Raw genomic sequence first — 23,618 nt, forward strand, 5'->3', positions numbered from 1 at the left:
TCGCACAAGTACATAAAGGGAGATGGATGAGGAAGTGATGTTATATGGAGTGGGGGGACAATGGAGGCAACCTGTGAGCGCATCACTGGGACAGAAGAGAGGAAATACAGTGCCCATTATGGGATCTTACATAGCAATTAGAAGCAATGATTTAAGTGCACACAGAGCAACTTTGATGGATCTTAAAGTCAATGTTCTTTTAAAGGCATAAGAATATATATCATTTATATAAATTTATAATATATGTGCACAAAACAAAAATGTCAATTTTGCAAATATATATATATGATCAAAGTGATACACAATAAACAAATTAGAAAAGTTGTTTATGTAAGGAGAGGAATGGCAGCAGGACATAGGGACAAAGGGAATGAATAAATCTTGTTGTAAGAAAGGGCAAGTAGATTCGGCACAGGCTAGACAGGCAGGGAAGAGCCGAGGGGTGCCTAGAGGAAATCGGGTGTGTAGATCTGTCACAGGATCTCCTAAGTGATTTCTGTTTTCTCCAAGGTCTTGCATTTTGTGGATGTTCAGTGAATACATAAGCCCTCGTCCTTTCCCATAAAGCACAAGGCACAAGGCGGTTATTTAAACATTTCAGAATGGTGGTCTCATCTATTCTTCCCCCACGCTAAGCTGTATTCGGCCAACATGCCACAACCCCTTCTGCAATCATCAACCTGACCTGGAAACTGAGAAGAGAGGTCATGTGACTCTGCTAAGACGCGCCCTGCATCTTGCCCAAGTTAGAGGCTCCCACGGCATCCTGCGGGAGTTATTTACCACATTGTACCCTAACTTTCTCTTTAATTCTCTGCATCCTCCACTCATTTTTACAACCTATTAAGACAGGAACCAAGTCAGTTTTAACTCAACGGTGCCATGAGCAGAATCTCCTGTGCATCAGAGTGTCCTTATCTTTGCTTGCTTTCTTATGCCAGGTTAGATAAAATAGAAGGAAGCATGATAGTCTTGCTCACGTGCAGTGAATTAGCTCAGAAAGTAGCACCGTGGGCTCTTTAACCTTGCAGAATTAGTGCTTACATCTCTCGTTGTTTGGGGGGGGGAGGGTTGGAGGGAGAAATTTTTAAAACTTGCTTTATTTTCCTGCTTCTAGAATACAAATCCTATAGATGAAGACGTTTTCGTTTGGTTGGCTCTCTGCTTTATCTCCAGTACCTAGAAAACTACCTGAAATACAGTAGTGACCACATTTGTTGACAAAATGAATTAACGGAGAAAAATTTTAAATGTGTTGCAATACCAATATTTCCTCTAGAGGGCGATAGTCACCATGAAATAGGAATTTCACTTCAATTTAAAATAATTTTTAAAACCTCGCGCTGAAGAATGCATTTTTATTTTTTAATGTTGAAGTTTCTGCTTTAGTGTAGAAATATAGTTCAGAAATACAGGTGCGTTCTCTTTGTCACAAAATCAAGTACGTTTCTGGCAAAATGCTACATTTCACAGAAAATGTTACAAATGTGATATAATCGAAGCATAGTTTGAGATGGGGCCCTGTGGCTTAGCTGGTCAAAGCGCCTGTCTAGTAAACAGGAGATCCTGGGTTCGAATCCCAGCGGGGCCTTTCCCTTTCCCTTTCGGTTTTTGTATTTCAACAGTGTAGTTGCCACTAAACATGCTGGAGATGCATTGAGGAATTTATATTACTGGTAAAGTCTGTATTGAATTGTTATTCCAATTGTGGAGAGTCTTCTTCCAGATAATACCTTCACAATATGAAGAGTTGTGATGAAGGGAAAAGTGAATAAGTTTCCTGTAATTCATAGAAAGTGATGGATTTGCTAATGATTGGTATATGAATTGAGCACAAATTATCTTCCAGTACCTGATAGAGAGTAAGATTTCAAATTCTGTCTTGGAAGTTCAGTCTCAGCTCTCTTAAACTGTGACATCCAACATAGTCAGCTAAATGATGGAGTTTGGTTATCAGTGTCAGGCAAAGAATTAATAAGCCACGACATTTAGTTGGAATCAGACTCATTTTTATTTTTGAGAACAAGAGAGCAATGTCAAATGTAGACCCTCATCATTTTGGTTTTGTGCAGCCCTAGGAACTGTATTTGTTTGTGCATCAGGAGAACTTACTGAGTGCACAGGGGGAAAATTGGAGCTCAATGACATTTTGAGGAAATAAATCACAAGTAGATTACCACTTTCTTGAATCTTAAGTGACATTGTAGTTTATAGCTAAAATGTACACTGTGTAGCACTGGCCTATACATTGGGCTTTTCCCTTTTATCTAGAGAAATTTCAAAGATTATGACTGGAGTTCCACCAGAGTCACTGTCTTTTCACTTTAGTAGAAATAGTCCTGCACTATGCCTGAAATCCTGTTTATACTTCACTGGAAACCTGGTTTCATTTTCCTCAGTTTATCCATAGAGTTCTTCCCCATCTACTTCCCAAGGAATGTGAGCAAAAAAGGTAGTCATGAAGGGTAGCAGACTATGCCACCCTAAAATATACCACTTTGGCATAAGGACTATTGTGAGCTGAAGACAAAAGAGAAGAAGCAGATACAAGAAAAGCTCACTTCACTTTCCCTATTTGCCTATAAAGTGGGACATACAAAGGACATAATACATTTTAAAAGTCCCCCCCCCACCAGGAAGGGCAAAGATTAATCCCCAGAGACAACTTTAGACCCTATCAGCCTGGAATCTAAATAACAAATTTTACTAACTAGCCTTTCTGAAGTGAAAGATCTGATGAGAGTTTATAACAAGACTAATGCCACTAACAAGGAATTTTGGAAAAAGAATAGCAAGGAATAACAGAGCCATTCCAAAATAAATTTTAGGCAAAAATCTCTGTAGACATAACAATCAACCATATTTTCAAAGAAGACAGAAAACAGTGCATCTAATTTATAAATGTGAATGAACATAATCTTTACAGAGAAAAAAATCTTGATACATAACATATAATAATTCTGAGACACAATATGCCATGAATATCCAAACCATGTAATAAGAATATATAAACAATATATCAACAATATCAAGCAGAGAGATTCAATAAGTCTGGAGTAGGTCCTACACATTTATATATTAATAAGGTTTCACAGGTAAGTAATGTAAATCCTCAACTGAAAGCCAGTTGCCTAGATGTTAGATTCAAAGTGTACCAAGTTAACATTCAGAAAGATAACTGAAATTATGGCTCATTGTATTCTACTGATGTTGTCTAATATCAGGCAAAACAACACCAGGACTCTGACAAATAGAAATATGTTATGAACAGTGGGTACTGATAAATCTCTAGGAATTTCCCATTCCTTGAAGGCTGTCAGCTAGCGGTCATTCTCAGTTTCTAGTGAATGTCCACATTCCATGGCTGGTGGCTGCCTTCATCTTCAAAGTTAGCAATAACCTGTCGAGGCCTTCTCATACTTAAAATCTGTAAGTATATTATTTAATATGCAATGAAACAGTGGATGCCCTTTATTAATTAAAAACATTTTTTCAGGCGCTGGCTTTGAGCCAGTCACAGTACTTGACATGAAGGATGCAGCACTGACCAAAGCACAGCAAGGCCTTACCTTCTTGGATTTATTGAGCACTCACTATGTCCCTGGCACTGTGCTTGAGACATTACTTATGTCATTATTTAATCAATATCGTGTATGTCATTTTCAAAGTAACCCCGTACATTTAAACGAGAGAAAGAGTAAAAATATGCTGGGAGTCTGAGGGACAGTGCAAGGGTCGAGGGGAGAAACGGGAGGAGGCTCGTGCTGGGCACACGGAGACCCAGGCGCCAGACTTGAAGAAAAGGACAGACAGGGAGAGTGAGGTACTTAGACTGACAGCGGCCCCAGGGGCTCTTGCCCTCCTATCCCCCACTGCGCACCCCGTTTTCATTTTGGATTCAAATCTTAAATCCAACGCTTTTATGATAAACGTTTGAAAAAAATTTAGACGAGCTGTAAATGGCTTCTTAACTTGCAGCACCGAGGTAACGGTCAAATAAACCCAAAGTCTCACCATTGCTCCATTTTACCGCAGAGCATTCGCGGTTGCTGGTCTGAGGCTACGCCACAAGCCTGAGATATTCCCACATTGAGAAGAAGAAAACCGAAATACCACGAGGCATATACTTCAAGAGGAATCGAATCAGCGACCTTGACATTATAAAAACAATAAATACCCTAACCAAGTGAGCAACTTGCCATGAAGAGGAATGATGTTTTTACATTTCAGAAGTATAAACTATATCAAAGCATTATTGCCTGAAGTTTTTTCCAGAATGATGCAAGACATTTTCTCATTCTCCCAGTTTCCTCTTCCCCTAAATACATCCACCTTACCTCATTCAATTTTCTTTAAAAGCTCTCTATCCTGACTCTGGTACTTTATTTCTTTAAAAAGAAATACACACAATCAAATCGTTCAGTGGTAGTGATATTAGGACTGTCTGTAATTGGATGTACGGGTGCAATTTCCACCGGTCATATGGCCTATAGGTAGGACGGGGACAAGAAAATGAACGTGAAGGGTATTGGCCCGTACGGGGATCGAACCCGCGACCTTGGCGTTATTAGCACCACGCTCTAACCAACTGAGCTAACCGGCCACCCCGAGGCACGCGCCTTTACTAACGTGTTTTAAAGTTATACCTAATTAAAGTCGGCGGTCTTTGTAAAATGTTTTTAAAAATGTTCTTTTTTCTATCAAAAAGGAAAAGACAAATCCCAGTTGCCTGCACGGATGAACCGTGCTTCTCCCCAGGAAAACTCAGTCTTTCTCAAACCGACCGAGGAAGACTCAGATCAATGTCCGGGAGCAACTACCTCCTTGAAACTATTCCCAGAAGGCCTCGGGAAACGTGAAGCCCCTGCAAGCCTGAGATGGTGGCGGGCGGATCACGGAGCACAGAGCAGGGCTTGGTGGACTCGGCTTCCGCGCACGGGGTGCGGATTCTCGGCTCTTGGAGGTCATACCGGGTGGGTCATCTCTTCCCAGAGGCCTTTAGCCGCTTGGCTTCAGGGTGGTTCCGCAGTCGCCTTTAAGCTAAATCTGTAGCCGTTCGTCCGGAGCGGAGTAAGACAGGGACCTTACGCTGCAATGTCAGCCATAGACCACTTGGTGGCGCCCGAGTGCAGGGCTGAGGACTGAGGTAAAAGGACTGTGAAGACCGCCCCCCTCCTGAACCTCTGACCCCTCCCCATGCCCCCCAGATCACCAAATCTATGACAAGGGAAGTCGAGACCACAGCGAGTCCGGAGTCAGGGCCTTGTTCCGGACCAGGGAGAAACACCGGAATCTGAGAGGAGTAGGGGAACTGAAGCCAAGGTCAGGCAACTCAGAGGAAGGAGTTGGGAAACCTTTGCCCTTTTGAGCCTGCAAGCTCAACCTGCAAGCGGGTGTCAACGATGTCAGGGACCAGTAGAGCAGCGAATTTCTGCTTGCTTTCTTTTCTCTGTTGGACCCTACAACCCTCTCTCTCTCTCTCTCTTTTTTTCTATTTTTTCTGCATCTGAAGTTAATTGACTCGTTTTATATATATATAGTATATCGAGTAAGATTTGAAAGACTATTCGAAAGAGAGCTATTTCTTTTAATGAGGCAAGTTAACTATTCATTTACTTGTTTTACATTATGCAATTTATAAATTTTGTTTTTAATTGTTTAAAAAGCTGTAAGATGGTATTTCTTATCTTTAGTACATTTCTTTAACTTTGTATCAGCATCCACCATATGAACTAGTAGCTGTCTTCATTTTCTTTGTCCTCTAGTAAAAATTCGGTGGAAAGTGTGTGGAAAAACCAATTTTTAAAATTTAATTGTATGTATTTATTTATTTTTATTAAAAAAATTTTTTTACTACAGTACTTTATCTGTAGTCTTTCCCCCTCCCTTTGTGTTTTACTGCCACTCTCCCGGATTTCCAAACCTTGAGAAACCTCTCTCTGCTTAACAGCCAGAATGTCAGCTGTTTGGGTGACTGGGCATTCTCTTTTCTCTCCTGTCGTCCCCCAGGTTTCTTTGGCTGTGAGATCTCTCTCCATTCAGTAAGCCTTGGAGAGATTTCTCTCAGCTCTCCAGTCCTGGCTGTTGGCAGCTGAAACACAAAGTGCTGTTTGCTCTTAGTTTTCCTGCCGTGCTCCCCAACTTCAGAATGTTTTGAACTTGAGAGTGCCTCAGTGGGTATTTCCACTTTCTAGCCTTTTCCCTCACCCCCTTTTGACCTACTCTCCTCATCAGAGACAATCAGAACTGGTTTTGGCTACTTGAAATTCTGTTTGGGTCAAGCAAGCCCACAAGCAAACCTTAAAAATGTCTAAGTTTCTTCTGGTTTCTCCTAATCTGGTCTTCACAGGTTTTTCCTCCTCTGTGCCCGCTGCCCATCTGCCAGGAATAAGGACAGCCAGAGGCTTCTTTTCTCCTCTGAAGGCCTCTTTCTAGAATTTAGTTTATGTTGATTCTTTAGTATCCTCAGCTCCTGGTGGGTTCAGAAAATCTACTCCCCTTAAGCTTATGGCTTTGCTTTAGTTAGTAGGTTGAGAGGGACACACACTTGCAACTTCCTACAACTTAACCAAAATGGAACTCAGTGCTTTGTATTTTTAAAATATTTCCAAATGTCTGTGCCAAAAGTACTTTTGTCATTCCTTGAAACTATTTCCTTTAAAATGTATAGCAACAGACTAATCTCTCTCAATAAGGAAATTAACCATGTTGCCAGTTGCTTTTCATATTGTTTCAGGTAATCCTTATATCACATGTCATTTATTCAACTGACATTTTAAAATAGCCAGTTTTGTTCTTATATTGAAGTTGGAAGAAGTGAGATATAATATCCATACGATACCGTGAAAACTTCAAGAAGTGAAACGAGTGACCACCTGCAGGTATGTAGCCAGATTTTACTTAGACTTCCAGGTGATACTGCTGGGCACGTGCAGGGCAAAAGAATGTCACATGGAATTTGGATACATTTCAGAAAGTTACCTCGAATATTGTCCCCTGATTTGACAAATGTTTATTGAGAACTACCAATATAATGGTCCCAAAGCCACACATGATACCTTCCTCATCTTCCCAGAGCTTAAAATCCAATACCACCATGACTTCTGATTAGTTGTCTAACAGTGGAGATGGTCTTCTCCACAGAAGCGGTATCTTCATTTTACTTTAAGAAAGATCTTCTTCAGTCTTTTGCATCTGATGCAGGTGTATTTTCTACACAAATGATTAGGACAGATTAGCAACATTATCTGGTGAAAGCACTTATACTATGCGCCATGGAAAACTTCCATATATGGGCACGTATCTTCCATATGTCAGCACATCTGCTTAAACAGAATATCCTGTTTGGAATCCTATCTCTTGCTTTTTGTAATTTTGGAGAATAATATCACCAGCAATGTTGAAGACAGCTTGATAAAGCAGAGATTTTTAGAAGTTAAATGATGGAGAAAATTGTGAACCTGTTGTCAGCTAGGAAATGAGGATCCTGAGGTCAGGAGATGACAGTGGGGTGTTTTGTATAGAAATGCTGAGGTGGAAGGATTCGTTCATATAAAAGACTGCATGAAAAATCACTCCCAGTGGGGCCTCAAAAGGGTACCTTAAATTCTGTCTTGGAAACTGTAGGCTGCAGAATTCTCATTCCGTAACACCAGCATATTATGGAGAGAAGTGGAGTCTGAATGCAAGCATCAGAGCTTTAAAAAACAAACAAAAAAAAGTAAAATAAAACAAACAAACAAACAACAACAAACTCATATCCTTAATTCACCAAAAAAAAAAAAATTCTCCAGGATGCTGCCTTAGCTTTCCAAGCCTGGAATTTATTCAAGAATTGGGATTATGAAAGGTTTTTGTTTTTGTTTTCATAAATGGAGGAAAGGGGAGAGAAATGTTTTGCAACAATGAATATTTCTTCAAAAGGCATGAAGTGAGTAAACCCGGGCTATACAGGCAAAACTGAGTATACATACTCACTTATGTATAAGGGCTGGAGCAACAGTTAGCAGGTGTTTCTGTGGTGTAGTGGTTATCACGTTCGCTTCACACGCGAGAGGTCCCCGGTTCAAAACCGGGCGGAAACAAGTTTTTTTTCCTGATTATCTTATGTACTTCTACTTGATTTCAACTTGCTTATATTAAAAAATAACAAACCCCACAAATCTTCGCACTTACCCTTTGTTTGAAGGAAGAAATTATCCTGAGAGTCCCGCGCCGATGCATGGTTTCGCTGTTCACACGGGGCAGTTTTTCCCTTTCTCCCTTCTCTCCTCTGCTGGGTTCCGACGAGGCCTGTGAGGGTCCCTGGGAAAATATCAGAGGAGATGAGCCGGCGCCGCGGAAATGGTTGCTCTCTTCGGAATTTGGATTTCTACGAAAAGAGGCTTCTCCAGGAACTGACCCTGACGGCAGCTTGATCTTGGACCTGATCTGTAGCAGAAAAGTCTCCCAGACTCAAGCCAGTTTTGAATGCAGAGAATTCTGTTTCCCCTTGAGAAAGTCCACCGGCACATTGCCAAAAACGTATAATGTTATTCTTCCTCCTAGCCTTTCCTAAAGGGACCTGCGCTCATGTACCAAAGTGATTGTGCATTAGGGAAAAGGAAAAAATCAGACTTTTCAGGAATTACTAGACAATGGCTCGGAACCGGCATTACTTGCTAGAGATAAAAAACATCATTGCTGTCCGCCAGGCAGTAGGTACTCATGAAGGTCAGGCAACCAATGAAGTTTTGCCTCCTGTCCATTTCACTGTGGACACAGTGGATCCCTGAGCCCACCCTGTGGTTACTTTCCCAATTCCAGAGAGAATCTCTATATCATTTCCATGACTAATGGAGTGAAGGCCAATTAGAGGCCACCAGAAATTCCTCTGTGAAAATAATTACACAAAACACAATACTGTTATTCCTGGACCGATTTTAGAGGTTAGTGCCAACATCGAAAACTTGAAAGATACAGGGACAGAGATTCACCAAATTTCTATTCAACTCACTTACTCAACTGTAGAAGGTAAATGGGTTGTGGAAAATGACAGTTATTGTAGATCTAGTCAAGTGATTATTTCCATTGCATCTGCTATTCCAGATGTTCTTTTATTAATGGAGAAAATTAACACATGCCCTGGCCCTGGTATGCAGCTCCTGATATGGTTAGTGCTATTTTCTCTGTACCCAGTCAGAAAGACCATCAGAAGCAGTGAGCCTTCAGCTGGCTGATCCAACAGTACATCTTACCTACCCTACCTCAGGGGTATATCAGCTTTTCAATCATATGTTATAAATTAGTCTACAGAGACCTTCACCACCTTACCATATGTTCTAAAGTTGAAAGCTGATTTTTGTTGTTTTAAATATGAACACTGTAGGCAAATGTATATTGTGCAAACTGATCACAAGTGAATGGGCCTACCTTTCCAGAACTGGCTCAGTCCTGTGCGCCTCATTTGCATCTCTATCCCAGTTTTAGTCCATATGGGCTGCTGTAACAAAAATACCATAGACCAGGTGGCTTAAAGGACAAACATTTATTTCTCACGGTTCCGGAGACTAGTGTCGATTCTCAGTCTGGTGAAAGTTTGCTTCCTGGCTCCCTGTCTCATAGACAACAGTCTTCTCACTGTCCTCAGATGAAGGAAAGGGTGAAAGAGCTCTCTGACATCTCTTTTATGAGGACCTAATCCCACTCATGAGGACTCCATCCTCATGACCTAAAGCCCCCACCTCCAAATACCATCTCATTGGGGACTGAGATGGTCTCAATGTAATTTGGGGGAGAGAGGCACGTTCAGTCTATAGCAATCACCAAAACATCCATTTCCTTTTCTGACTTCAACTATGTTTAGTCAAGTATAAGTTGATATTGACTTTTTGTGCAGGGAGGCCAGTGGCCAATGGGTGATGTTGAAACCAATTATTAAAACATTTTGAAAGGAAATTATCCTGAACTGATCCTTCACATCCAGAAGTGCTGCCCCACCATACAGTCCTGACTGTCAGTTGAGTCTGAAAGAGTCTTCGTAGCCATCAAAGGAGGCATTTTCTAAGATATCTTTCTACCTCCCATTTCTTCCTGAAATTGAGAAAGGAAGTTGACTGAGAAAGACGCTTGGACAAATTTTAAAATCAAAGATGCTTTAAAGAAAATACCAGTCCGCAGGCGTCAATCCAGGAGGAAAGAGAAAGAACATCTCCTGGGGGAATGTTGATGTGTAGAAGAATGTGGTACCATTTAGAACTGAAAAGAATCCCTGACAAAAGTTAAACTCCCAAGGTGGACACAGGGAGGACGGGATGAACAGTGACTGCTTTTGGACGACGTTATTTTAAACAACCTCCTTTTTCTGTCCCCACCTCTACTTGGGGGTGAATTCCTTAGTAGTGTAGAAGTACTAGGAAGAAAATCAAGATCTAGCTGAGAAAAAAACACAAAAATTTCAAAAGAGCTTTTTCATTTGTAAGTGGATTTCACAGTCTTCACCCCAAGATTATTTAATTCTCCAAAGTGTTCTGTTGGAAGAGCTATAAAACCTCCAGAACTGTGCACTGTTTACATGACAAAACTGGGGACAGGAAACTGGAGATTTATAGAGTCACTTCACTCACTTATGAAGTGAGTGAAGGATTTCCCGTGAAAACAACTCCTGGGCACTGTCCGCTGTAAGAACTACACTCTGGTCAAGACAGAAAATAAAAAGAGAGCTATGCTCTTTTCTCTGCAAAAAACAAATCAACAAAACAAGACACACACAAAAACAACTTTTAAAGTTGTATTTCTAGACCCAAAGGAGGAAGTTTAAGCTATTTAAATTCTGCTAATTCTTCCACTTCCTTCAGAACATCCTAGAGCAAATCAAGGGCTTTGAAGTCAGGGTGTGAAGATGGTGGGTCTGACCTACTGAGCTGGTCCTGGTTGCTCACAAATGGAAGATCCAATTCAGTGTCTGAAGAACATTCCAGAATCGTTTGATCTTGGATCAGGTGATTCTCCTAGAGACTCCCAGGTCTCCCGTGCCCTGTGTGTCCAGGGCTAGACTTGGACAGCATTCCAGAACCTTCTTGCCTTTTTGCCTCAGGCTTCCTGAGTGGCTTCAAATCTTATTTGTGTGATTAGCTCCTTCTGAGGCTCGAAGTGAGGCCTCCTTCAGAGTGCTGACTATTGCTGAGTTCCAGAAAGGAAGGGCTAGTCACCATTCCAGAGGAGAACTCTGGTAAGAAAACTTTTCTCCTCCACTTCCTCATTTATACTGTTTTCTTGAGCCTTTATTTGATTTTTTAAATAGGTAACATCTAAAGTCTAATGTGACATGCAGTAAATTTCTTCCTCCTGCTTCCAAAGAATTCCACCTCCTTAGTCTCCAGCCCCTCAACTGGGAACTTTGTTGTGAGTTTACTGATTATCCTTGAGAGTTTTTTTTTTTTTTTTTGCTTTGTTTTGTTTTTGTAAAATGCATATACAATCTAACACAAATATATCTCCAATAGTATCATTCTATAGAGATTGCTCTGAACCTTGCTTCTACTTTATAGCATATGTATGTACATAGTGATCTTTATCAATTTGTTTTAAATATGCATAGCATTTCACTGTGTAGTTGTGCCATAATTTATCTAATTAATAGTTCTGACTAACTAGGTTTTTCTCAATCTTACCATTACAGTTAATCCTGCAGAGAATAAGTTAGAACACAATATAATTTCTCATGTGTTCAAGTCTATGTTTTACATTTGTGGAAATGCTGTATCAAAGAGTATATGCATTTGAAATATTGGTAGATCCTGCCACATTGTCCTCCTAGCAGTAAGGCATAGTGTATTTGTGGAGAACACAAATGAGCAGAATCGTAGACACACTTAATACAACTCTTACTTCATTCAATGCCAAGTATGAAGCTAAACCAGGCAATCCATGAAGACTGTAGAAAATTTTAGAAAATCAAGGATTCTTGTGTTGCTGGAATATTGCCTTCTCTCAAGGAGGTGAGATTTCGCAGCCTGGAGCCTGGCAGGATGGGGACAAGTTGGATGAGGCTGAGCGGAGAGATCTGATGAGGGGACTTGAGAAGTGATCTCCTTTCACGTACTGCTTAAAGTAAACATGCCAAATAAGCAAGGATGGCCAGAATTGGTAAGCAGGATTATAAATCAGGGACCTGTATGGTCTTTTTAGATTCCTAAATAGGGGATAGGGATTCAAGCTGTGATGGCCGAGTGGTTAAGGCGTTGGACTCGAAATCCAATGGGGTTATCCCCGCGCAGGTTCAAATCCTGCTCACAGCGTTTCTCAGTGCTTTTCCACTCAAATTACGAAATGACTTTCTCAGTGTGCTTCTCAATCTTCGTCTTATTACATAAACAAACTGAGGAGTAAGAAGGCAGTTTTCCGTCTCGTCCCTAGTACACTCTCAGTATTTTGGCTCTTCCATCCTCCCCCAAACTGGGCGGGCACCTGTGAATCACTTGAGCGCGGGGGCGGGGCTTCCTTCAGCCCAACTATCTGCAGCTACCCCTCAGTACCCGGGAAGCCTGAGACTTAGTGAACGCTCAAAACAGCTGCTTGTTTTGTATCCATTCTGTTAAATCTAAAAGTAGCAGCAGGTCCCAAAGGCAAAGAGAAACAAGAAATTCTGTTTTAAAAAATCTGTAATAAAATTCCCCGCTCTGTTAATGGCGATGCAGGTAGCTTCCTTAAAGAGTTCTCTGGTATTTAAACAAAACAAAACAGTCTAGTGAGAACCATGAAGGTCTAGGATCATAAATATCTCTGTGTGTGTGTGTGTGTGTGTGTGTGTGTGTGTGTGAGCGCTCTTTAAAACATTGTACTATAGAAATGAGGAAACCGAGGCAAAGAGAAGATGCACAACTTGCGCCAACGCAATAAATCTAACGAGGGAAGAGTACGGATAAAGGCTGTGGGCACCGTGACTGCACTCGGACCCAAACTATTGTACTTCTCGCTCAAAGAACTGCCCTCACTTATAAACACTTTTGTATCTCCACATACCTATTTCGCCTACATTGAGCCCTTAAATATAACTAGCCAATTTATGTAATGATACTGGTATTCTCTAATTTTATAATTATATTAACTCTGAACTTCTAAGTTCCTATATGAATTTGGTTCTTAAAGTGTTTACCTTTATTAAATTATTACCCCCATTTCGCCTAATTTGGGAGGGTGGGTGCTTCGGAATGTTTTTCTGCTGCTTAGAGTCTGAAATTATTTCCTGTGTAAAGAGTTTCAGCTCTTTGGAGAGTGAGATTGAAAAATATGATTAATACCTCAAGAATGTGTTTTATTCCACTTTCTCTTTCACTATATCAAAATTGAAAATTAAATGGATCACTAATTTTTGACCCATACTCAACATCAGTAAGTGCCAAAGGAAAATGAAATGACTTGATGAATGGACAGATGAACCGACTGTTAAAGAAGCGTTCATAAGTAGAAACAATACAGACAATCACGCACATAAATGGGGGGAAAATGCTAACCACAGTCGTTCTATCACATACATGATGCTCCAAGGCAGAAAATTCTTTCATAATTATAAATATTTTAAGTGAATGTAACTTATACAAATTGACCCCGAGGATAACCAATCAGTTTTAGTAGAATCCATAGGTCTTTCTTGTACAACTAACTTCCATCTGTGTCATGAATCAACCGTTTTCTCAATGAGTCTAGTGAATAATGAGTAATAGACAGGCTTATAACAAGGTGGGCCAGTGGCGCAATGGATAACGCGTCTGACTACGGATCAGAAGATTCTAGGTTCGACTCCTGGCTGGCTCGACTTGCCCTTGTCTTTTAGGAAAAAATATGTCTCTGTGTACATTTTTCAAATTGATAACAAATTCTTAACGTCCTTCGATCTGGTTCTTCGCCTTGCATGGGGCCCGCCACACAGTGCAATTTTGGCTGTCCGTTAAGTCTGAATGGATGCGTAGGTTGTCTCTCTTCTGAAATGTCCTTTTAATCTCGTTTCTTTTAATGATACTGAGAAGGGGAGTTGACAGAAAGGTCTTTAGAAAGACAACTTTAAAAAATTAAATACGGAATATTATTTGACCATAAAAAGGAATGAATTTCTGATACATGCTACAACATGAATGAAACTTGAAGACTTCATGTTAAATGAAAGAAGCCAGACACAAAAAGCCTTATGTTGTATGATTCCATTTATATGCAATGTCCGGAATAGGCAAATCCATAGCGGCAGTAGTAGTTGCCAAGGGCTGAGGAAAGGGTACAGAGTTGGTTTGCGGGTGATGGAAATGTTTTGAAACTCGATAATGGCGATGGTTGCACAACTCTGGGAATATACTCAAAAACACTGAATTGTACACTTTTATGTGAATATTATAGACTGTGAAGTATATCTTAGTTTTTAAAGATCAAAGAAGTGTCAAAGAAAAGAAACAAAGTCTGACCAGTATTTTCTTCATTAATTTTTCCCCCGTTGGGCAGGGCTCTCACTCTTCAGGCTCTTCCCCTGCACACTTTCTGTCTCTGAGCATCGGTCCTAGAGGAAAAAGAAGGGACATCAGCTGGAGAAACTGAAGCAGGAAAGCCACTTCTGTGGACAAACGAAATCATAGCGTCCCCCTTAGGCCCTCAATTCAGCGATCTTGGCAAAGATCTGCCCTGACACCCGAGAAAGCTATTCAGACTCTTATCTCATCGCCCAGCTCCGGATCTCAACTAGAAGAGCGCGGCAGCCTCACCGCCGAAGACAGAGACTAAGAAAGTGTTCCGAGTTGTAAGCGATCCTAGACAAAAGTTAAACAGACAAGAAGAGGGCGACGGTGTCAAAGGAGGAGAGGAAAGTGGCAGTTTGGGGGTGGTGTCTCTTTCAACAGCTGGATCTCCTTTCTAGGTCTTCCTGGGGCGTGACTTCAGACGCTTGGGGCCGAGTGGAGGAGCCTGGGAAGGAAATCAAGGTGAAGCTGGGAAAGGAACAAAAACATGCAAAGGAGACTTTCATTTGTTGGTATTCATGTATTTATCTTACAAAAGTTGATTGACTCTGGACAATGTGCGTTGTGAGGGGTGCCGGCAACCGAAAGAATGAACCTGCCACGCGTCTAGACCTCGTTTGATACCTCATCTGTTGGGCTGTTACCGAATTAAAAGGGGAGCGGGGTGGGGAGAGAAGAAAGGTCCAAAGGATTTGGAACTTCCTGATGTAAATACTTCCCAAATCTTAGCGCGGAGAAGAATCGCTTAGAAAAAGTATTAAGCCCAGTTTTCTAGGCTTCACCGCCCTCCCTCCCAGAGATTCTATATTGGTACTAGGATGCAGCCCATGAATTTTTAGCAAGGTGATGCTTCTGCTGCTATTCCGCCAACCATACTTTAAGCAGTACTGGACTAGTGCGTTGTATTTTATTACTCACTCTTTCCAGCTAACATCAACAGGGAACTTCCACGGTAGAAGAAAAAAAAATAGAACATCTATATGGAGACGCTCACAACTTTAGTATTATTCCACTAGGCTTTACCCAACAAAGATAACCGACTTTTCTACTCTCAAGATTTTTGGTTTGTTTTTCTCTTTTATAAACGTGTTTCATTGAATACTTTTTTTTTGGTGGTGGTGGTGGAGGCTTGTTTTAGAAAGAAGTCCGTTTCAACCTCCCTCTCAAATAAACAAAAAGACCTTTCTTTGATATAATAATCAAATCACTCTTGGACTTAAAGGAGATAAGCTAGGTTTTTTCAAAACTCTGCATATTGGGAACGTTCCTGCCCCCCCAAAAAAATCTACAGAGATTATACTGTGAAGTGAGTATTTTTTCCTTTCCCCCAGAATGTTGTGGAAGTGCCCGGTCCAAAACAATAGCCATTAACACATGTTTCTAAAATTTAGTTTTTTAAAAAAAGAATGTACAATATCTCATTAATTTTTTATTGATTGCATGTTGAAATGATAATATTAGGAGTTAAAACATTAAAATTAATTCCACTTGTTTACTTCTTAAAATGTGACTACTAGAAAAATTAAACTTACTTATTATGTGATATTATTTGTTAACTCTCACACCTTCTTGCGGTTATTGATGTAGCAACATCAGTAAAGTGTAATCAGTTTGCCAAGGATGTGGTTCTTTGAAGCAGACGCCATGGCAGTGTCATATTCCAAAGAATTTGTTTGTTCTTTACTTCAAAAAATATCTGTATTCTTCTCCAAACGCAATTCTTAGTATGTGAAAATGAAAACTTTCTCACACTATATTTCTTTACTGTTTTTCTTTTTCTGTTCAAGAGGGCTCTGTGGGTTGGCTGGTTGAAGAGCGTGCTTAGTAAACAAAAGATCCTGGATTGCAATTTGGTGGAGCTATCTCCATAGGTTTTATAATTTTGAAAATTGTTAGCCCTCATTTTGTTGAACACAGTTTGGGGAATTGATCCTTGATCAAACCCGAGTTGTTCAATTGCTGTATGATGTGGAGAACTAATAGCCTGATGTTTACTTTATAGATGTGGTTTCTGAAGGTGGCAGGCACTGGAAGTTTTCAAAGAAAAGAGGGAAAGACTGGATGGAGTATGTAAAAAGTTGCATGAAAAATCATTCCACACATGGCATGAATGAAGCACTGTAAATTATTATTTGGACACCAAACAGTTCAGAATTCTCATCAGATGACAATGCCCCTCTCATATGCAATGAGATTAACAGTGATTTGCTTTGCACATCATTGAATATTTTGTCTTTAATCAATGACTTTACCATCTGAGAGTTTGCAATGAGAGCTACAGCAGTTACTGGAAACCACTGTTTTTTATTTTGTATGATCCCCACAAACAGCGTTAATTCTTTTTTGCATCCTGGAATATTTACCACACATGATGTGGTCAATAAATATTTGTGAATGGATTTGTGAATATCCAGTTTCTTTTCTCTACTATTTTGGAAGTCAGTAGAATGGAGCTGGATGCTGGAGATGCTGACGGCTGCAGGAGCTCCTGGAACCAGAAAGCAAAACTCTTTCCTCCTACTGTGTCTCTCCTGCACCCCCTACTGACAAAATTTCGGTGCCAGCTGGCACAAGAAAATAAATGTTTAAAAGGCCCAGAACCCTTTTCAAACAGTAGTCTAAAAGTGTGAATGTGTGGCTGAGAAGTGCATTAGAAAAAAAACCTGTTTTTCCTCCTGTGTGTCTCCTTCACTACTCACACAAGAACACTTTGCTTCTGACACTTCTGGCCACCAACTACATGGGAGTTTTCCCCCCACCAAGCAATTCTACAGCACTAGCTGAGTGTCCTACAGTTTAACTGAATTCTGACACTATTTATCTGGAGATAGCATCAGATCCCACAGGTTACGGGCTTAGTCCCTCGAGACCGCACCCATTTCAGATGCCAATGGAAAGTAGTAGGTCCCCACGTTACCCCAACACATAAACAGATGACACATTTCAGTAGATTGTTGCAAACTAAAAGTCCAATAAATATGTTAAATTTAAACACACACACACAGTAAGACTAACTAGTCTACTAGTTAGTCTATCAAATGCCTTTGATAGACTAACTAGTAGACTCTATAGAGCTGAGAAAAGAAGTGATAAACTTGAAGGTAGGCCTAAAAACTACCCAAGCTGAAACACCAAGAAAAAAAAGAAAAAAAGAGCATTGAAGAATTATTGATTAATATATTTGTAATCAGAATCCCAGGAGGTGAAGAGAAAAGAACAGAAAAAATATTTGAAGAGTTAATGGTCGAGTATTTTCCCAAGATAATGAAATACAGATATCCCTCACTTTTCAAAAGTTCACTTTTCTGCCACTTCATTTTTAGGAAAGACCTACGTTTGTACCTGTTTTGTAGAAAGCCATTATAGAGGCAGCGTGCATCAGGAGCAGCAAGGGTGGGACCACCAAGCTCCTCCCCCAGGAACTACAGTCAGCATCTCAGCATCAAGCCGCTATAGCTTTGAACTGTGTCTGTGAGCATCTGTGCTTTACCTACATTTATTTTGTGCATCCATGTGCAAGAAGTGTCCTAAGGTAACTGCTTCTTCACTTCACACCAATTCAGCTTGTGAAAGGTTTTATAGGAATGCTCTACTTTCCGATAGCAGAGGAAACCTGTACATCAAACCTCAGCTCCAAGGTCAGAGAATTCCAATCTATCTATCTATCTATCTATCTATCTATCTATCTATCTATCTATCACCTATCTATCAATCTATCTATCTAAAACAGCAGACTTATCAGAAATTAGGTATACCAGAAGATAACGGAATGGCATTTTAAAGTGATGAGAGGCTAAAAAAAAAGAAATTAAAAAAAAATCTGTTAACCCAAGCAAAAAATATTTTCCAAAAGTGAAGAAATAAAGGTCTTTCCAGACAAACAAAAACTGAAGAGTGCATTACTATCAGACCTGAAAAATAGGAAATGTTATAAGATGAACTTCAGGAAAAAGGAATACAAAAGAATGAATATCCATTTCTGTACATATAATGGAGGTACATATAAGGAATACTTTTTCCCAATTTTCACTCTAAAAATGATAGACTGTATTAAGCAAAAGTAGTAGTGACGTATTGTACAGTTACAGCATATATGAAAGCAAAATCTATGACAATAACACACACTATAGGAGGGAGTATATTATTACAAGCTTCTTACACTGCACTGGAAGCAGCATAACATTATTTGAAGGTGGACTTTGATTAATTGTAGCTGTATATAGAAAACCCTAGGGAAACGACTAATGATTTTTTTAGACATACAAATGATAAGGCAATGCTGGAGATATCATCAAATCATGTAAAATACTCATATATTTCAAAGACAGGAAGAAGATAAAAGAAAGGAACAAAGGACAAAAGGAACACATAGAAAACAACTAAGTTAGCGGATTTTGATACAAACATGTCAATATTTGCGTTATATCTAAACTATCTAAATCACCCAATTATAGATAGATCCTATCAGATTGGATAAAAGAAGTTCAGCGACATCTACATGCTGGACTATTTTCCAACTTGTACAAGGAATTTTCATTTTCAGGTAAGACATCCGCTAAAACGGAGTTACCGGGAGTGGGGTTCGAACCCACGCGGACACACGTCCATTGGATCTTAAGTCCAACGCCTTAACCACTCGGCCATCCCGGTGGCCTGAACCACACCTGACATGTCAAGTATTACTGGGTTAAAATTAATTAGACTTCCTAGTCCCTGGATTATGAATAATTTTACACACGTGAAATCTGGGACCAAGCTTTAAAGAGAGAAAACAAATTCTTGTAATGTTTCTTGGAAAAAACTAATGAAAACGTTTATTTTCACTAGTTTATTAGTTTATCTAATCACAAGTTTGTGCCACGCTTTAACCAGCGTTAGGGAAACACTGAACCACCCCTGATCTTATGGACTTACATTAAGATGAGGAATATTATGACAAAAAAAAAAAAAAAAAAAAAGCACATGATGCTGCAGGAATACATACTTTTCCAGACCCAACTCACTATGCTCAAGAGAAGACACTTCTTTTAGTGGATCTGGAAAGAAAAACCAAAGAGGAAAGGAAGTGGTATAACAGAGGTGGTGAGAATGCAGCCTCATGAACCATGTCTCAAGACTCTACAAAGGTGGAACGTACATGTTTTATTACTCACTACAGAACACTGTTTTGCCCCATTCCAAACCCACTGAATCTAATTGTCCAGGTAAGGGCTTCAGGTTTGGAATCAGAGGACAGTTAATATCGAAACAAGTTCCTCTTGGAGTACATTTGGAAAACCCTAGTGCAAGCATATGGAATTTGGAATTTGAATACAGGACATTGGTTTTAATAAGGAAGTATTTTAAACAGAAGTTCTAACTCTCCACTAATGAAATTTCTTTCCTGAGTACTTACTATGTGCTAAGTGCTGAGCCAGGTGTACATAATCTACCAGGTCAGTAAGACGCTGCCAGACACTGGGTTGTTTAAGAACTCATTAAAACAGGTTTCAGATGGGTATTTGGGGAGTTGTGTTGAAAGTCTGTGAAGGATTCTGGAACCAGAGATGAAATTAAATCCTGAAGTAGGGTTTGGAATAGAAGTAATTTATAAACATCATAAAACATCTATTGCAAGCCACAAAAATAAATAAATACAGTCACCACTTGGTATCTGCATCTGAAGGGATTGGTTCCTGAAACCCCCTCAGATACCAAAATTTGTGGCTGATTAAGTTCCTTACAGTCGGCCCTCCCTATCTATGGGTTCTGCATCCCATACAATAATATGAGATAATATGTATATTATCTCATATATATATAATATGAGATAATATGATAATAGGATTGTGTCAGCTGTAACATACAAGCACAAAAGGTCTAAGGGCAACTCTCCTCAAGCTTAAAACCATTGATGCAGAAGGAGTCCATCCCTTGTTGGCAATGCACAATGCTTACTGAGTTCAAAAACCTATGTCCTCCATTGCTTTATAAAACCAGGAGAAACGAATATGTCACTCATTTCATTGGTCCATCCAGTGCCAGGTTCTGTCTCTGGCTTTTTAGATACTATGTGCTAATGAGCAAAGACATGGCCTGAGAGATTCTTGCCTTTGCACATTGGGAGAAATCCAGGCCTGTCAATGTCTGGGTCAGAGCTGAATTGGGAGGGGTGAGTAGTGGGTGCAAGAAAGGGCATATCAGAGAAAGGAGTCCCCATACAGAGACATACACAAGAGTTTTTCTATTGTTCTGTTATTGTAATTCTTTTTTGGTCAGTATTTTTATTGAGGTATAATTGACATAAACCTTATATTAATTTCAGGTATAAAATGTAATGATTTGATATTTGTATATACTACAAAATGATCACCACAATAAGTCTAGTTAACATCCATCACTATACATTGTTACATATTTCTTTGTGTGATGAAAACTTTTAGGATTTATTCTCTTAGCAACTTTCAAATATTCAACACAGTGCTATTAACTATTTTACCGTAGTGTACCTTACATCCCCATAACTTATTTTATAACTGGAAATTTGTACCTTTTGGCCCCTTTCATTCATTTAGCCCATCCCCCAACCCCTGCCTCTGGCAACAGCCAAACTCTTCTCTGTGTCTGTGAACTTGATTTTGATTTTGTTTTTTAGATTCCACATGTAAGTGAGATCATGCAGAATTTGTCTGTTTCTGTCTCACTTATTTTCTCTTAGCATAATGCCCTCAAGGTCATTAAAAATTAATGAAAAGTCATTAATAATAAAAATCAGTGTTTTTATTATACATTACTTGGATATTTAAACAACTAACTTTGCTTTATGCCAAAGTAAAATATTGAGAACACATACTAATCACAAACTTAGGAAAAGACTGATTGTCCTGTAGCAGTGGTGACAAGTAGCCACCAGACCTGAATTTAAACCAATTCAATCTACCCATGACAATTGTTTTGTGAACATACTTTTGCATGACAACCAATCACTGTCAACCCCTGCTTTCTGAAAGTGAGCCAGCCAGGGATGCACTCACTCCAATAAACATACCTTTGAGTGCCAACCAAACAACAGCAGTTCCTCCCAATAACCATGCTTCCGTAGAATATGTCAACCCGCTTAGCCTCCGAAAGTCTATCTTAAGCCCCTTCCCAGAAAACATCAGCCATAAGCTCTTTCAAAGGGACTGTGCCTTACCAACATCGCTCCCTCCTTAAATGAACTTTGGTTTTGTATTTCAAGTATTGAGTGATGAAAATGCACCTTTGTCAAACCTGAAACATCTAAATTTCACTTCTTGCTGGGACTATGTTTGCCGGGGGCGGGGAGGCGGGGTGGGAGGCGGGGAAAGCAGGGGGTGGTGACAAGGAATGTAGGTGCCATTGCTGAAGAACAAATTAAGTCAACATTTAATCCCAATTTTATGTCTGCGAGGTTATTTCCAATTTGATAAGTGCCTGCAGGAAGATTATTTAGTAACTGAAGAGCCAAAAACCGAGGTTGGCCCGTACGGGGATCGAACCCGCGACCTTGGCGTTATTAGCACCACGCTCTAACCGACTGAGCTAACCGGCCATGCGACACGAAGTTGTCGCTTTTCACATAAAATAACAGGTTTCACATTCTTGTGCCCACCTAGAACTAAATGATACGTCCACAAATTGGACAACCTAGAAGAAATAGATTCCTAGAAATATACAACCTACCGACACTGAATCGTGATGAAACAGAAAATCTGAACAGTCCTATTACTAACAAGGAGATTGAATCAGTAACCAAAAACCTCCCAACAAACAAATGTCTAGGACCAGACGGCTTCGCTGGTAAATTCTACCAAACATTCAAAGAAGAATTAAGACCAGTCCTTCTCAAACTCGTCCAAAAAGTAGAAGAGGGGGAGGCTCTTCCAAACACATTTTACCAGGCAAGCATTACCCTGAAACCAAACCCAGACAAGGTTGCCACCTCACATATTGCAATATGGGGAAGTCATTATGACTTATACATGATTTGGTGTGAACTTTATGCTAACCAGAACAGCCTGTCTTGTGACCCATCAAACATACCTTGTACATCTGCTTTAACCATTGAAAAGGGTGCATTGTCCAGAAGTAAAATATGTCCATTTTGAAGATAGAGATAAAGCTAAGAGGATTGTTGATAGTCCAAGTCAGAGATGATGGTGGCTAGAAGAAAGTGAGAGCGCTGGAGGTGGGGAGAAGTTGTTGGATTCTGGATAAATTTTTAGAGTAGAACCAGCAACATTAGTTGATGGATTAGTCATTCACTCAACAAACATTTATTGATTGCCCACTATGTACCCTGTAGTAAGGACCCAACATTTAGCAATGGACAAAAGAGATGAAAATCCATAGCCCCATGGAGCTTACCTTCTAGTCTGGGAGACAGATGATGAACCATATAAATAAATAAAATATGTATACTTCTGATAGTGATGTTGCTATGAAGAAGAGTAAAGAATAAAGGAGACCTACAGGTTTGACAATTTGTAAAGAGCTGACCATGGAAGACCTATCTGACCTTTGAATAGAGATCTGGCTGAGGTGAGGGAGCACGACATGAGGGTTTATGGAGAAAGAGGAATCCACAGTGAGAACAGCAGGAGCAAGCCTGAGATACTCAAAGTGTTCTAAGGACTCTAAGGAACGTGGTGAGATTGTGGGTCAGAGGGTTGGTGGGGGGGTTGATGATGGGCAGAAAAAGGGGGACACTGGAAAATAGACATGGCGAGACTAAACGAGAGAGAGACTGAAATAGAGAGAAGACTGAAAGAGAAGCGAGAAACAAAGAGAGGGACAGACTGAGTGTTGGGGCAACTGAGGGGGACTGAAAGTGTGCTGAGGGCAGAGAGAGGAAGAGGGGGTCCTGAGGTAGAAAGAAGTGGTGACTGAAGGAAAGAAGAGACTGAGGCACAGGCAGGGAGACTGAGGGCCTGTGGGGAGGGAGATCAGGGGGCAAGAGAGGAGAAAATCGGGAGCAGAGAGAGAAGTAATTGGATATCCAGGGGCCACACCAGCAGGTCTCTATATACAGACTCTGGCGTCCCTGCCTCGCTTTAGTGGTTCCAACAGAAGCTTGACCTGTCCCAGGACAGGAGTCTGGAAAGAAACCTGAGCTCCTGATCAAAGACTATAAATTTA

The 23,618-nt window shown here is 40.2% G+C and overlaps 7 non-coding genes across 7 annotated transcripts; 4 read left to right on the forward strand and 3 right to left on the reverse strand.

Annotated features, from left to right (window-relative positions):
* Positions 1 to 1,517: 1,517 nt before the first annotated feature.
* On the forward strand, positions 1,518 to 1,591 carry TRNAT-AGU (transfer RNA threonine (anticodon AGU)). Its single transcript has one exon. It is a non-coding gene; the product is annotated as a tRNA-Thr (tRNA).
* Positions 1,592 to 4,529: 2,938 nt separating this feature from the next.
* TRNAI-AAU (transfer RNA isoleucine (anticodon AAU)) lies at positions 4,530 to 4,603 on the reverse strand. Its single transcript has one exon. It is a non-coding gene; the product is annotated as a tRNA-Ile (tRNA).
* A 3,408-nt stretch (positions 4,604 to 8,011) lies between these two features.
* On the forward strand, positions 8,012 to 8,084 carry TRNAV-CAC (transfer RNA valine (anticodon CAC)). Its single transcript has one exon. It is a non-coding gene; the product is annotated as a tRNA-Val (tRNA).
* A 4,111-nt stretch (positions 8,085 to 12,195) lies between these two features.
* Positions 12,196 to 12,278, forward strand: TRNAS-CGA (transfer RNA serine (anticodon CGA)). Its single transcript has one exon. It is a non-coding gene; the product is annotated as a tRNA-Ser (tRNA).
* A 1,443-nt stretch (positions 12,279 to 13,721) lies between these two features.
* TRNAR-ACG (transfer RNA arginine (anticodon ACG)) lies at positions 13,722 to 13,794 on the forward strand. The gene has a single exon. It is a non-coding gene; the product is annotated as a tRNA-Arg (tRNA).
* A 5,253-nt stretch (positions 13,795 to 19,047) lies between these two features.
* TRNAL-UAA (transfer RNA leucine (anticodon UAA)) lies at positions 19,048 to 19,130 on the reverse strand. The gene has a single exon. It is a non-coding gene; the product is annotated as a tRNA-Leu (tRNA).
* A 2,828-nt stretch (positions 19,131 to 21,958) lies between these two features.
* TRNAI-AAU (transfer RNA isoleucine (anticodon AAU)) lies at positions 21,959 to 22,032 on the reverse strand. Its single transcript has one exon. It is a non-coding gene; the product is annotated as a tRNA-Ile (tRNA).
* Between the last annotated feature and the right edge of the window lie 1,586 nt (positions 22,033 to 23,618).

This window comes from Pseudorca crassidens, chromosome 10 (genome assembly GCF_039906515.1).
Source record: "Pseudorca crassidens isolate mPseCra1 chromosome 10, mPseCra1.hap1, whole genome shotgun sequence".
NCBI classification, from domain to species: Eukaryota; Metazoa; Chordata; class Mammalia; order Artiodactyla; family Delphinidae; genus Pseudorca; species Pseudorca crassidens.